This window comes from Chelonia mydas, chromosome 10, assembly GCF_015237465.2.
Source record: "Chelonia mydas isolate rCheMyd1 chromosome 10, rCheMyd1.pri.v2, whole genome shotgun sequence".
Taxonomy (NCBI): domain Eukaryota; kingdom Metazoa; phylum Chordata; order Testudines; family Cheloniidae; genus Chelonia; species Chelonia mydas.
The window spans coordinates 20,224,696-20,237,149 of NC_051250.2; the positions used below are offsets into that span (position 1 = coordinate 20,224,696).

Genomic DNA, 12,454 nt, shown 5'->3' on the forward strand with positions numbered 1-12,454 from the left:
ATTGTCAGCGGGAGAAAAAAACCTTTTGTAGTGATAATCAGGATGGCCCATTTCCAACAGTTGACAAGAAGGTGTGAGTAACAGTAGGGGAAAAATTGGCATGGGGAAATAGTTTTTAGTTTGTGTAATGACTCATCCACTCCCACTCTTTATTCAAGCCTAATTTAATGGTGTCCAGTTTGCAAATTAATTCCAGTTCTGCAGTTTCTCGTTGGAGCCTGTCTTTGAAGTTTTTTTTTGTTGAAGAATTTCTACTTTTAGGTCTGTAATTGAGTGTCCAGGGAGGTTGAAGTGTTCTCCAACTGGTTTTTTGAATGTTATAATTCTTTAATGTCTGATTTCTGTCCATTTATTCTTTTGCATAGAGACTCCGGTTTGGCCAAATAAATTTGTTAGTCTCTAAGGTGCCACAAGTACTCCTCGTTCTTTTTGCTGATACAGACTAACATGGCTGCCGTTCTGAAACTGTCATATTAGAGATGTCTTTAACAATTACCAGAGTAATTGTTTAATTTGATAAAATACCACAGACGGGCTGGTGGAGAGCTGATCTTAAGCAGTATACTGTTTATTTTGCCTGACATCTAGCCCAGAGCAGAAAACCCCTCCACTTCTCCCATTGCCACTCGTTCTACGCATTTGTTATGGAAAATACTTCAATCCTGCCACGATCACAAATATGAGTCTGACTCCTCTCCATACCTCTCCCACCTACTGCAGTGGGGTTAGAGGGGTTAACAATTTGGAAGGATGAGGCTAGAAATGAGGCTAGTAGAAGTTTAGGTGAGGTGGGGAACTTATTTACATAGTCTCTAACTTTGCATCTCTGCAACATCTTTAAAAAGGCTTTAAAAAAGTATTCTTGTTCTCAAGGCTTTATTATTCCTTAGTATTAGGGATACTAATACTAGTACTAGTACTAGGGATACTAATACTTAGGCCACAAGTATTCCTTGTTCTCAAGGCTTAATTATTTATTTATTATTTATTACTTAAGAAGGGCAACTGTCTGGCTGGCTCTGCAGATTGCTTTCCAGATGGGCTAGTGGACAGGGCCTGCTTCCTCAAACTCTGACTTTATAACAGTATTTCAAGATCACATTCAGGAGGACAGAAATAACAATTGAATTTCATCCGCAAAAATATATAGTAGATTCTCCTTAATAGCAATCCTGATATTAGCAGCTTCCAGTTAATGGCAATGTATTGTGGGGAACCAATCTCATGCTATTAACATTAATGTTAATGGCATTTGGATATCAGCAATGGCATACAGCTTATCAGTAAGGCTAAGATTTTGTCACAGGTAGTTTTAGTAAAAGTTATGGGCAGGTGGCAGGAAATAGACAGAAATTCATGGAAGCCCACAACCTGTCCATGTGGGGGAGGGGAGAGGGGACTGCCCAAGTTCTGCTGAAGGAGGGGCATGGGCAGGGGCTAACTGCTCGAGCTCTGCTTATTGGGAGGAGAGGAGGCAGGTGGCTTCCCAAGCCCTGCCTGAGCACCCCCCCAACCTCTTGAAGCTTATCAGAAGCAAGCTTCCCACAGACCAGGACACATGAATTTAAAGTGGTACCAGACCCTGCCACACAGGAAAATGATATGACAGAAACAACCTATCACCTGTGGGTGAACACTTTTCCCAAAGCGATCACTCTATATCTGACCTATCAGTCGTCATCCTCAAAGGAAACCTGTGCAACACTTTCAAATTACAAGCCTGGGAGCTTAAATTCATTACTCTGCTAGACAGTAAAAATCATGGACTGAACAGAGATGCTGGATTTATGGCGTATTACAGCAATCTGTAACCCACTAACCCCCTCTTTTTGTCCTATGACTGCAGAGATGTTAACGGGCCACTTTACCTTGGATGGTCCCTTACAATATGTGCTAATTACTTATGCTAAAAAGTCGGTTCCACCTTGTATTTTGCTGTGATGCTGGGTGTACCTTTCCCTGGCCTTAAGAAGAGCTCTGTGTCCCTCGAAAGCTTGTCTCTCTCAGCCACAGAAGTTGGTCCAATAAAAGATATTACCTTACCCAGCTTTTCTCTCTAAGTATTAGTTGTATATCATGGGTTTGTACACTAATTTTGTGCCAGAGAATATCTGTTCATGTTGTTGCTAAAGTAAACTTAAATGTAATTATTTTATTACTTTGGCTGAAATATAGTAAGTCAAGCTGTAAACTGTGCTTTCCTGCATTATTTTGTCAATTGTGGATTAGGAGCTGTAATATTTATAGCAACATAGAACAATTGGTCACCACTAGGGGGAGTAGTTGGTCTTTGAAATTGATTTCCAGCCTATGGAATTATGTCCAATTAATCTACCATAAAATGAAAAAAGTTAAAATTGACTGTAATCTGCATTGCAGAGGTTATTTAGCCTTTTCGGGCTATGATGAAAGCTAATGTTTAACATTAAAATGAATTTCCCATTACTATATTTTTGTTTGAGAGAAGAGATAGATCATTGTAAACAATTTATAAAGCTGTATATCTGTTCAATAAATATTTTTTGTTAACATTTTTCTTAAGATGCAACTGATTAGTCATGAATAATTGTATAAATATTGATGACAGTTGATGTTTTTTTGTTAATGTTCAACTCAGATGTTTTCTTTCTTAGGATTTGTCATTATAGGTCTTTAAGTTTTATTGGCATCCGTAAGGGGGGGGGGGGCGAGTTTAATATTACAGAAAAGGTTTTTAGTGGCTGGCTTTTGCTCTTGTTATAATCTGAAGAATGGTTTCTAAACTGTGAGGATTCTAGCTTGTTGCATAGCAACACAATTCTAAACACATAGCAGACATACAAAATGAAATAGAATAGTGCAGTAATAAAAGCCATAAGGCCTCCAATGACAAGTAGCTTTCTACAGTTATATTTTTAAAGATAACAGTTATAAAATGAAACAAGAATTGAATTCAGTTTTGTTCCAGATGCTATATACTGTCTCTATTCCACTTCCTTTTCCTTTGAAAAGGCACCATGGTGCCTTCTCTCTGTTCTCCTGAAATGCAGTCTGGTCAGTGATGGTGTGAGAACCGTGTTTGCTACCTTGTGTTCATAAAGCAATGTGTATCTTAACAGCACCTGCATCATGATAAGTGCCATATAAAAAGTCCCCAAACCCTATAAATAAATAAAATTTTAAAATAAACACCATGGGTGAAATCCTAACTCCATTGAACTTAGTTGCAAAACTTCCTTTGACTTCAATAGGGCAGGGATTTCGCCCCATGTATTTTCAGATCATATTTGTAAACTGTTTTCTCCTTTGCCTCCAACTCTGTGTTCTCCTTCTGCTTTCATTTTTAAAAGATTTGAACTAGTGTTTAATTCTGTAAAACATTTGGGAACAATTTATGTGAAAGACACTATTTAGAATAAAGCTTATATCCTGCAAAGAGAACGATGCAGATGGAACCCCACTGAAGTGGTGTAACTCTGTGAAAGCACAAGGCTTTGCCTCTTGTCCAAGGTGGTTCTGTATTTATTTTCCACAAAAGGGTCTAATCTTAAATATATATATATATAAATTTAATGTCTAATCTTTATATATATATATATATATATATATATATATATATATATATATATAATATAATATAATATAATATCCGGTCGTAATAAAATGAGAAAAATATGCTTCGTTGTTTTCCTGCCAGTTGTTCTTACTGTCATTCTTATCGGCATCTCTATGGAAAGTGAGAATATCACAAGTCTTGAAGAGCAGTTTTGTAGAAACTAGCATAATAGAAATGTATGCTAGGCAAAGGTGCTTCCACAGTGATCAAAGTGGATCTGATTCAAGCCTTTTCTGGTTAGTGTACTATGTTTAAATTTTTTCCATGCAACTCTCCTTCAGATTCAGATGTAGGTAATTCCTGATGATAAAGATCTCTCTGTTCCTAGTTTATTATTGTCTTTTTTTTTCGGTTTTTTAAATTGTACTTGTCTGTCACTTTATATCACAGAGTCAAGGTGGGTGAGGTGATATCTTTTATTGGGCCATCTTCTGTTGGTGAGAAGGACCAAGCTTTTTGAGCCACAGAGAGCTCTTCTTCAGGTGTGGCTCGAAAGCTTCTCTCTCTCACCAACAGAAGTGGGTCCAATAAAAGAGAATACCTCACCTACCCTGTCTCACTCATATCCTGGGACTGAGATGGCTACAGCTACACTGCATACTCTGGCACCTTATAGACTGACAGACTTATTGGAGAATAAGCTTTTGTGGGTGAATACCCACTTCTTCAGATGCATGTAGTGGAAATTTCCAGAGGCAGGTATAAATATGCAAGCAAGAATCAGGCTAGGGATAGGAATAAATATGCAAGCAAGAATCAGGCTATCCCTAGCCTGATTCTTGCTTGCATATTTATACCTGCCTCTGGAAATTTCCACTACATGCATCTGAAGAAGTGGGTATTCACCCACGAAAGCTTATGCTCCAATACGTCTGTTAGTCTATAAGGTGCCACAGCACTCTTTGCCGCTTTTACAGATCCAGACTAACACGGCTCCCCCTCTGATACTGCATACTTTATAACACAGACAGAAATATGTTTGTATCCGTAGTTCTTACTGACAGAATTAAGGTGCATATTCCCCCCACTTCCTCCCCCCCCCCCCCCCCCCAGTATTTTTCTTCTGCCTTTTCCTGCAGTGGAGAAGTATCAGGCCAACACAAGACTCACCACGTTCATTTTTCGGGTCTGTGAAACTGAAACTCATTCCAAAGCTTTTCTTTTTGAAAGGAATCTCAAAGGGAGCCCTATTCGCTTGTAGAAAATGTTAACATACAGTATCCTTCTTATTGTACTGCTAGACTGTTTTTTGTAATCATTCTGGCACTTGAGTGTTCCAGCATACTTTTCACTAGTTTCTATAGTTGGCCTTAAATACAAAGGACGAGGAAAGTTGAAGTAGAGTGCATCGTTTAATGTTTCTAAAATTTTCTTGTGCATCCTCAGAAAAACCCATTACCAACGTTCGTTCACGAACACTTATTTAGTTACTAAAATCACCTTCTACTGTTTCAATAGACATGTTGTGTTTCAGAAGCTTTCAATTCATTTTATTTTTTTCCTTTTACTAAGCTTTTTGCTGTCCACTAGCAAAGACTGACAGTATTGTACCAGGTGCTTTGCACTGAATTCTGTCATAGCTGGTAGTTACGAGTCTGGATGATGTGTACAGAATATTAGTGCACAAACCCTTTGTGGCAGATGTTCATATAGACTCCTTTGTGAACACATCCCTTGAGCTCAGTCTTCTGATATCAGATGTTACTAATCTGTTAGGCCATGTCTGCACTACAAAATTAGGTCGAATTTATAGAAGTCAGTTTTGTAGAAAGCTTTTTTATACAGTTGATTGTGTGTGTCCCCACACAAATGCTCTAAGTGCATGTAGTCGGTGGAGTGTTTCCACAGTGCCAAGGCAACTGTTGACTTCCGGAGTGTTGCACTGTGGGTAGCTATCCCACAGTTCCCGTTGTCTCCACCGCTCATTTGAATTCTGGGTAGAAATCCCAATGCCTGATGGTGCTAAAACATTGTTGCGGGTGGTTCTGGGTACATGTCGTCAGGTCCCCCGTCCCTCCCTCCCTCTCTCTGTGAAAGCATTGGCAATCGTTTCGCGCCTTTTTTCCTGGGTTACCCATGCAGATGCCATACCACAGCAAGCATGGAGCCCGCTCAGCTCACCATCACCGTACATCTCCTGGGTGCTGGCAGACGCGGTACTGCATCGCTGCACAGCAGCAGTTGATTGCCTTTTGGCAGCAGACAGTGCAGTATGACTGGTAGTCGATGTAGTCCAGGGTGCTCTTTTAACTGACCTCAATGAGGTCGGGGCGCCTGGGCAAACATGGGAGTGACTCAGCCAAGTCATTTCTCTTTTAAGTTTCGTCTCATGGCAGTTCAGTCCTACTGGCAGTCCTAGTGCACTGTCTTTTAATCTGCAGCCAGCAGAAGACGATGGCCAGCAGTCATACTGCACCGTCTTGTGCCGAGCACCCAGGAGATGATGATGTCTAGCGGTCGTACTGCACAGTCTGCTGCCAGCAAGATGTATAAAGATAGATGAAGTGGATCAAAACAAGAAATAGACCAGATTTGTTTTGTATTCATTTTCTCCTCCCTCCCTCCCTCCGTGAAATCAATGGCCTGCTAAACCCAGTTTTGAGTTCTGTACTTGAGGGGCCATTCTGTTTCTCGCAAAGCCACCCCCTTTGTTGAGTTTAATTCCCTGTAAGCCAACCCTGTGAACCATGTTGTTGGTCGCCCCTTCCTCCATCAGAGCAACGGCAAACAATCGTTTCGAGCCCTTTTCCCTGGATGGCCCGAGCAGGAGCAGACGCCATAGCACAGCAAGTGTGGAGCCTGTTCAGCTCACCCCAGCAGTTATGACCATTGTAAACACCTTGCGCATTATCGTGCAGTGTATGCAGAACCAGCACCTGAAAAACCAGGCAAGGAGGTGATGGAAGCATGGTGATGAGGACATGAACACACTTTTCTCTAAAACCGCGTTCCCCCGCAATTTGGAGATCATGGTGTTAATGGGGCAGGCTCATGCCGTGGAAAACCTATTCTGGGCCCAGGAAACAAGCACAGAGTGGTGGGACCTCATAGTGTTGCAGGTCTGGGATGATTCCCAGTGGCTCTGAAACTTTTGCATGCATAAGGGCACTTTCATGGAACTTTGTGACTTGCTTTCCCATGCCCTGAAGTGCAAGAATACCAAGATGAGAGCAGCCCTCACAGTTCACAAGCGAGTGGCGATAGCCCTGTGGAAGCTTGCTAAGCCTAACTGCTACCGGTCAGTTGGGACTCAATTTGGAGTGGGCAAATCTACTGTGGGGGTTGCTGTGATGCAAGTAGCCAACGCAATCACTGAGCTGCTGCTATCAAAGGTAGTGACTCTGGGAAATGTGCAGGTCATAGTGGATGGCTTTGCTGCAGTGGGATTCCCTAAGTGTGGTGGGGCTATAGACGGAACCCATATCCCTATCTTGGGACTGGACCACCAGAGCAGCCAGTACATAAACTGCAAGGGGTACTTTTCAATGGTGCTGCAAGCACTGGTGGATCACAAGGGAAGTTTCACCAACATCAACGTTGGATGGCCGGGAAAGGTTCATGACACTCGCGTCTTCAGGAACTTTGGTCTGTTTAAACGGCTGCAGGAAGGGATTTACTTCCCAGACCAGAAAATAACTGTTGGGGATGATGCCCGGAGCCTCCCCGCACCCCCCTCGCCCGCGTTCTTGCGCGTCCGGGTGAGGAGGGTATGGAACTTGGGGATGACGGAGGGCAGTTAAGCAGGGGCTGCAGTGGCGGTCTGTGATCCTGCTGCCGTTCATGAACCTCCACCAGATGCCGGAGCATGTCCGTTCGATCCCGCAGTAGCCCCAGTGTTGCCTCATGCCTCCTCTGATCTTCCTGCCACCACCGCTCCTCATGTTCATCGGCCACTGTCTTGTACTCTGCTGTTGTATCCCTCCACACAGCTCTGTCAGTGCCGGACGACTGCATGAGCTCAGAGAACATGTCAGCGCGCGTGCAGTTTTTTCACCGCCTTATCTGAGATAGCCTTTGGGACAGAGGAGGGATGCTTGAAACATTTGCAGCTGTTGGAGGAAAAAAAAAGGGAGTGAAGTATTTAATAAGATACATTTTACAGAATAATGGCTATACTCTTTCACGGTGAACACTATTCACATTGCATAGCACATGTGATTTTGATACAAGGTCGCATTTTGCATCTTATACTGAGTGCCTGTGGCTTTGGTGTTAGAAATCACACATGCAGGGCCGGGCAACAGAATTTGGCTTGCAGGCGGCCATGGTAAGCCATAGTCTTTCGGCTTCTGCAACCTTCATAACAGCAGCCCCCTCCTTTCCCATACCAAGCAAAGCCCGTTGAGTTGGCCATTTAGTGCTGCGGTTTTCCTGTTAACGTGCAGCAGCAAAAACCAAACTAACCCCCTCCCCCCATCCGATTCTCTGGGATGATCGCTTTTCCCCTCCCCCCACCGCCTGGCTGGTATCAGGGAAGATCCCTGCTAGCCAAACGCGAACAGCTCAGCGCCAGTGCCCCACCTCTCCCCGCCCCGCCCCGCTCCCCCTGCGTGGCTAACTGCGGGGAGGATTTCTTTTCAGCCACAGGCAAACAGCCCAGTAGGAACGGGCACCTCTGAATGTTCCCTTAATTAAATTCCCCTGTTTCAAGCAGGTTACCATGAACGATAACACAGAGAGATAAGGAACGAATGTTGCTTGAATGCCAGCAAACACCGGGACCATACGCTGCCAGGCTGTGTCATGCAATGATACCAGATTACTTGCTACTAGCATGGCGTGGTAAAGTGTCCTACGATGGAGGACGGAATAAGGCTGCTCTCCCCAGAAACCTTCTGCAAAGGCTTTTAGAGTACCTCCGGGAGAGCTTCATGGAGATGTTCCTGGAGGATTTCTGCTCCATCCCCAGACACGTTAACAGACTTTTCCAGTAGCAGTACTGGCCATGAATGCATCCCAAGTCCTCGGGGCTACTTAATCATTAAAAAACGCTTGCTTTTATAACATGTATTATATTTAAAAAGGTACACTCACCAGACGTCCCTTCTCCGGCTTCGTTGGGTTGGGAGGGTATTTCAGTCAGGGTGATAAAAAAGATCCTGGCTGTAGGGGAGAACGGGGTGCTTTGTGCTTTCCACAACCTCGTCGTCGTCCTCCTCCTCATTTTCCCCCTCTGCAAAATCCTCAGCCATGGCGGAGAGTACCCCATCATCAGAGTCCACGGACGGGGTGGGGTGGTGGTGGCGGCCCCCCCTAGAATTGCATGCAGCTCAGCGTAGAAGCGGCATGTCTGGGGCTCAGTCCTGGAGCATCAGTTTAATTCTTTGGTTTTCTGGTACGCTTGTCTGAGCTCCTTAAGTTTCACGCGGCTCTGTGTTGCGTCCCTGATGTAGCCTCTGTCCCTCAGGGCCTCTGAGATTTTTTGAAATGTTTTGGCATTTCGTCTTTTGGAACGTAGTTTTGATAGCAGGGATTCCTCTCCCCATACAGCGACCAGATCCAGTACCTCCCGTTCGGTCCATGCTGGAGCTCTTTTTCGATTCTGGGACTGCATGGTCACCTGTGCTGATGAACTCGTCTGGCCAAACAGGAAATGAGATTCAAAAGTTCCCGGGACTTTTCCTGTACACCTGGCCAGTGCATCTGAGTTCAGAGCACTGTCCAGAGCGGTCCCAATGGTGCACTGTGGGATAGCTTCCGGAGGCCAATACCTTTGAATTGTGTCCACACTAACCCTAATTCGAAAAAGCGATGTCGATTTCAGCGCTAATCCCCTCGTTGGGGAGGAGTACAGAAATCGGTTTTAAGAGCCCTTTATGTTGAAAAAATGGCTTCGTTGTGTGAACAGGTGCAGGGTTAATTTGGATTTAACGCTGCTAAATCTGACATAAACTCGCAGTGTAGACCAGGCCTTAGATATTTTTTTTTTTGAGATAGAGGAAACTCCTTTGTAAATTTACACTAAGAAAAGAGAATGAAAAGTCATTCCCAAGACTGACACTACATCAGAATGATTGAGACTAGCTTTGTGACCTGAGGATCTTTAGGTCACATTGGCAGATGATTTCATATACAGCTCATTCTCCTCAGGAGCCGATTGCAAATCGTACTTATCTGATCCCTTGACTAGACAGTGAAAGAGTTTTTAAAATTATCAGCTGGTCTTGGAGATAGCTAATAAGACATATTTCACATACCAAATACGAAGCGACATCGCAGTTGGCAATTTGTATCCCACATTCTTGAGGAGATAGCTATTTAGAAGTGACACATTTCTCAACTATGAATTTTGTATGTGAGATTATTGGAATTTTTAAAAAGCAGATATCAATACTCATCAGTTATCCAGCAATTTGCACTAAGTATAATTTCAACATTAAGAATTAATTGTTGACTTTCCTCATGAAAGGACAAGTATTTTTACCAAAGGTTTTATTGAATATGGCAGAAATTTAAAATTATCTGATTCTCAGCAAGATTTTTTTGATTTGACCAATATTAGAGCACAACTCTTTACATTCTTGCTATTACACAATATAAACTGTTAAAATTATTTTTGTTTCTTACAATATAAGCAGAGGTGTAAAAGGTTTATTTTAAAAAATTGCTTTTCTTTTTATGTTGGAAATATTAGGAATGTCTAGTCTGTTCCTTGATATTTCTGGAAGATTTATTAGAGGTCTTATATTCTTATAAAACTGTGAGCTTTATTCTTATTAGTTAATATTTAATGGTAATGTCCAAAGGTCCTGATCAAAATTGGGATCTAGGATCTGAAAAATGCAGAAGAAACATGTTGCATTACTGAATTGAAATGTAGTTGTAACTGAAAGCATGTAGGTTTTGCATCTTTAACAAAGGCTTATGTTTCTTTAAACTAAATGGATGTGAACAATGATTTGTCGAGTTTTGTTGCATGTGGCTTCCTCTTATAGTGTGGCGCAGATTGGAATTTCAAATAGCAGTGTCCAGTAGGGATTCCACATGCATCCTTCATGGCCATGCACCCCCTCCTGAGCATAAAGGGGCAATGCAACCCAGTCACCTTCAGTTTCTTCTAGCTGCCCTCTGTCAGGAAGTCAGAACACTGAGTCCTTATTTAGTTAGTGTAGTTTGTTACTGTTACAAGTTATTAGTCTTTTAACTTGGTTGTTAGTCATTAGCTAATTAGTTGTTGTTTTTTTAAAGGACAAGATACTTTGCTGTTTTAGTGTCTCATTGAGGCTAGTTAATTGCCTTGTCAGTTTCAGACTTTGTCAAAAGGGGCTTCAACTCTTTGTACAGGAGACTCATTCCCCTCGCAGATGTATGTGACCTTTGTCTTCTTTGTTTAGGGGAATCTCACATCCCCTCGAAGTGCCCGGAGCTTTTAAGAGGTGCATTCAAAGGTCCAGAGCACATAGAATGAGGCTCTTTTTAATGCAGAAGTCTGAGACTTCAGTTAGATTCTGATCTACCGCAGTTTCAACTTAATGTTGGGGACCTAAATGAGTGAATCTTCCAGCAACAAGAAAGGTAACCCTGAGCTTTATTACGTCCTAAGAAGCACAAGATTAGTAAGACTAGACAATTAAAACAGTCAGGCTCTCCTGGTGACCACAGAGTACAGGTCATTCCTTTTCAGCCAGGAAGAGGTCCCCTTTCCCAGTACCATGGAAGCAGACCTGTAGGTATCAAGAGAACCGCTTAAAGCGGCATTGTGGAGGTGGGCACTGGGACTGGACAGAGCAGTGTGATATAGTCTGCCTGTAGCACTCTGCCTTTGAAGAGATTTCGGATGGACTCTTCATTGTGGGTTTCCTCAATACTGCAGTGGTATCACTAATATCCCACAGCACAGGCAGAGTATTTGGCACCGGAAGACATACAAGTTATTTGATATCTCATACCTGTCCATGCAGAGTAGAATAGACCTTCAAATTAAAGAAGGAATTCTGGAACCCAGTCAGGCAGACGTTCTCAACCTTTTTCTTTCTGAGGTCCCACCAACATGCTATTAAAAACTCCACGGCCAACCTGCGCCACAACTGGTTTTCTGCATATAAAAGCCACGGCCCGCATTAGGTGAGTAGCAAGCAGGGCAATTGCCTGGGGCCCCACACCATGGGGCCCTCCAAAGCTAAGTTATAAAAGCATTTCCAAGCCATCTACTCACCCAAATCTGTGTAACCTTCTTTTGCCTGTCTATCCCAGACCATCTCTGACTCTTCCTCCTCTTATCATGTGGACAATAAGACCCAGAGAACTCCCAGCTGGTCATACCCGGAGAAAGGACAATCCCTAGGACTCAGTGGAAACTTCGACAAAGCAAACTATGGGGAAGGGAGCTTGAAGCTCTTGGATCAGCAAATAGCTGACCATTCAGGCTTCAGCTCCTGGCATTGGGGCTCAGGCTTCCCCTCTCTGCCCAGGGCTCCAGTGAGTCTAATGCTGGCCATGCTGCTCAAGGCCCCCAGTTGAGAACTCTGCATTAAGGGATTGTGAGCTACTCCAGCATCTATTTCAACAACTTCAAAAACAGTTGAGCAAAAGTATCACATCCTTTCTGAGGGATTTGATTATCTATTCACATCTGTCACAGTCATCTTTTGTAACTGCAGCAAATGAACCGATTTGTTCAGAGGGTCAGCTCATTGCCAGAAACTCTCTTCAAGCAGCCTTAGACTCCGTAGACTCAGGGGCTAGATTAATGGCTATTGGTATTGTCAGGAGGAGAGACTCCTTGTTACCTGTCTCAATACTACCTAAGCAGGTACAGAATGTGGTATATGATTTACCATTTGATGAAAAAGACCTGTTTCATCTAAGAGAATGACTCACTGCTCTCTTTGAAAGATTGTTAGGCCACTCACAGATTTT

At 43.0% G+C, this 12,454-nt stretch overlaps 1 protein-coding gene across 14 annotated transcripts in view; it reads left to right on the plus strand.

Moving 5' to 3' along the window:
- SNX29 (sorting nexin 29) overlaps positions 1 to 12,454 on the plus strand; it is a 450,561-nt gene that overhangs the window by 55,490 nt on the left and 382,617 nt on the right. The window lies entirely within an intron of this gene.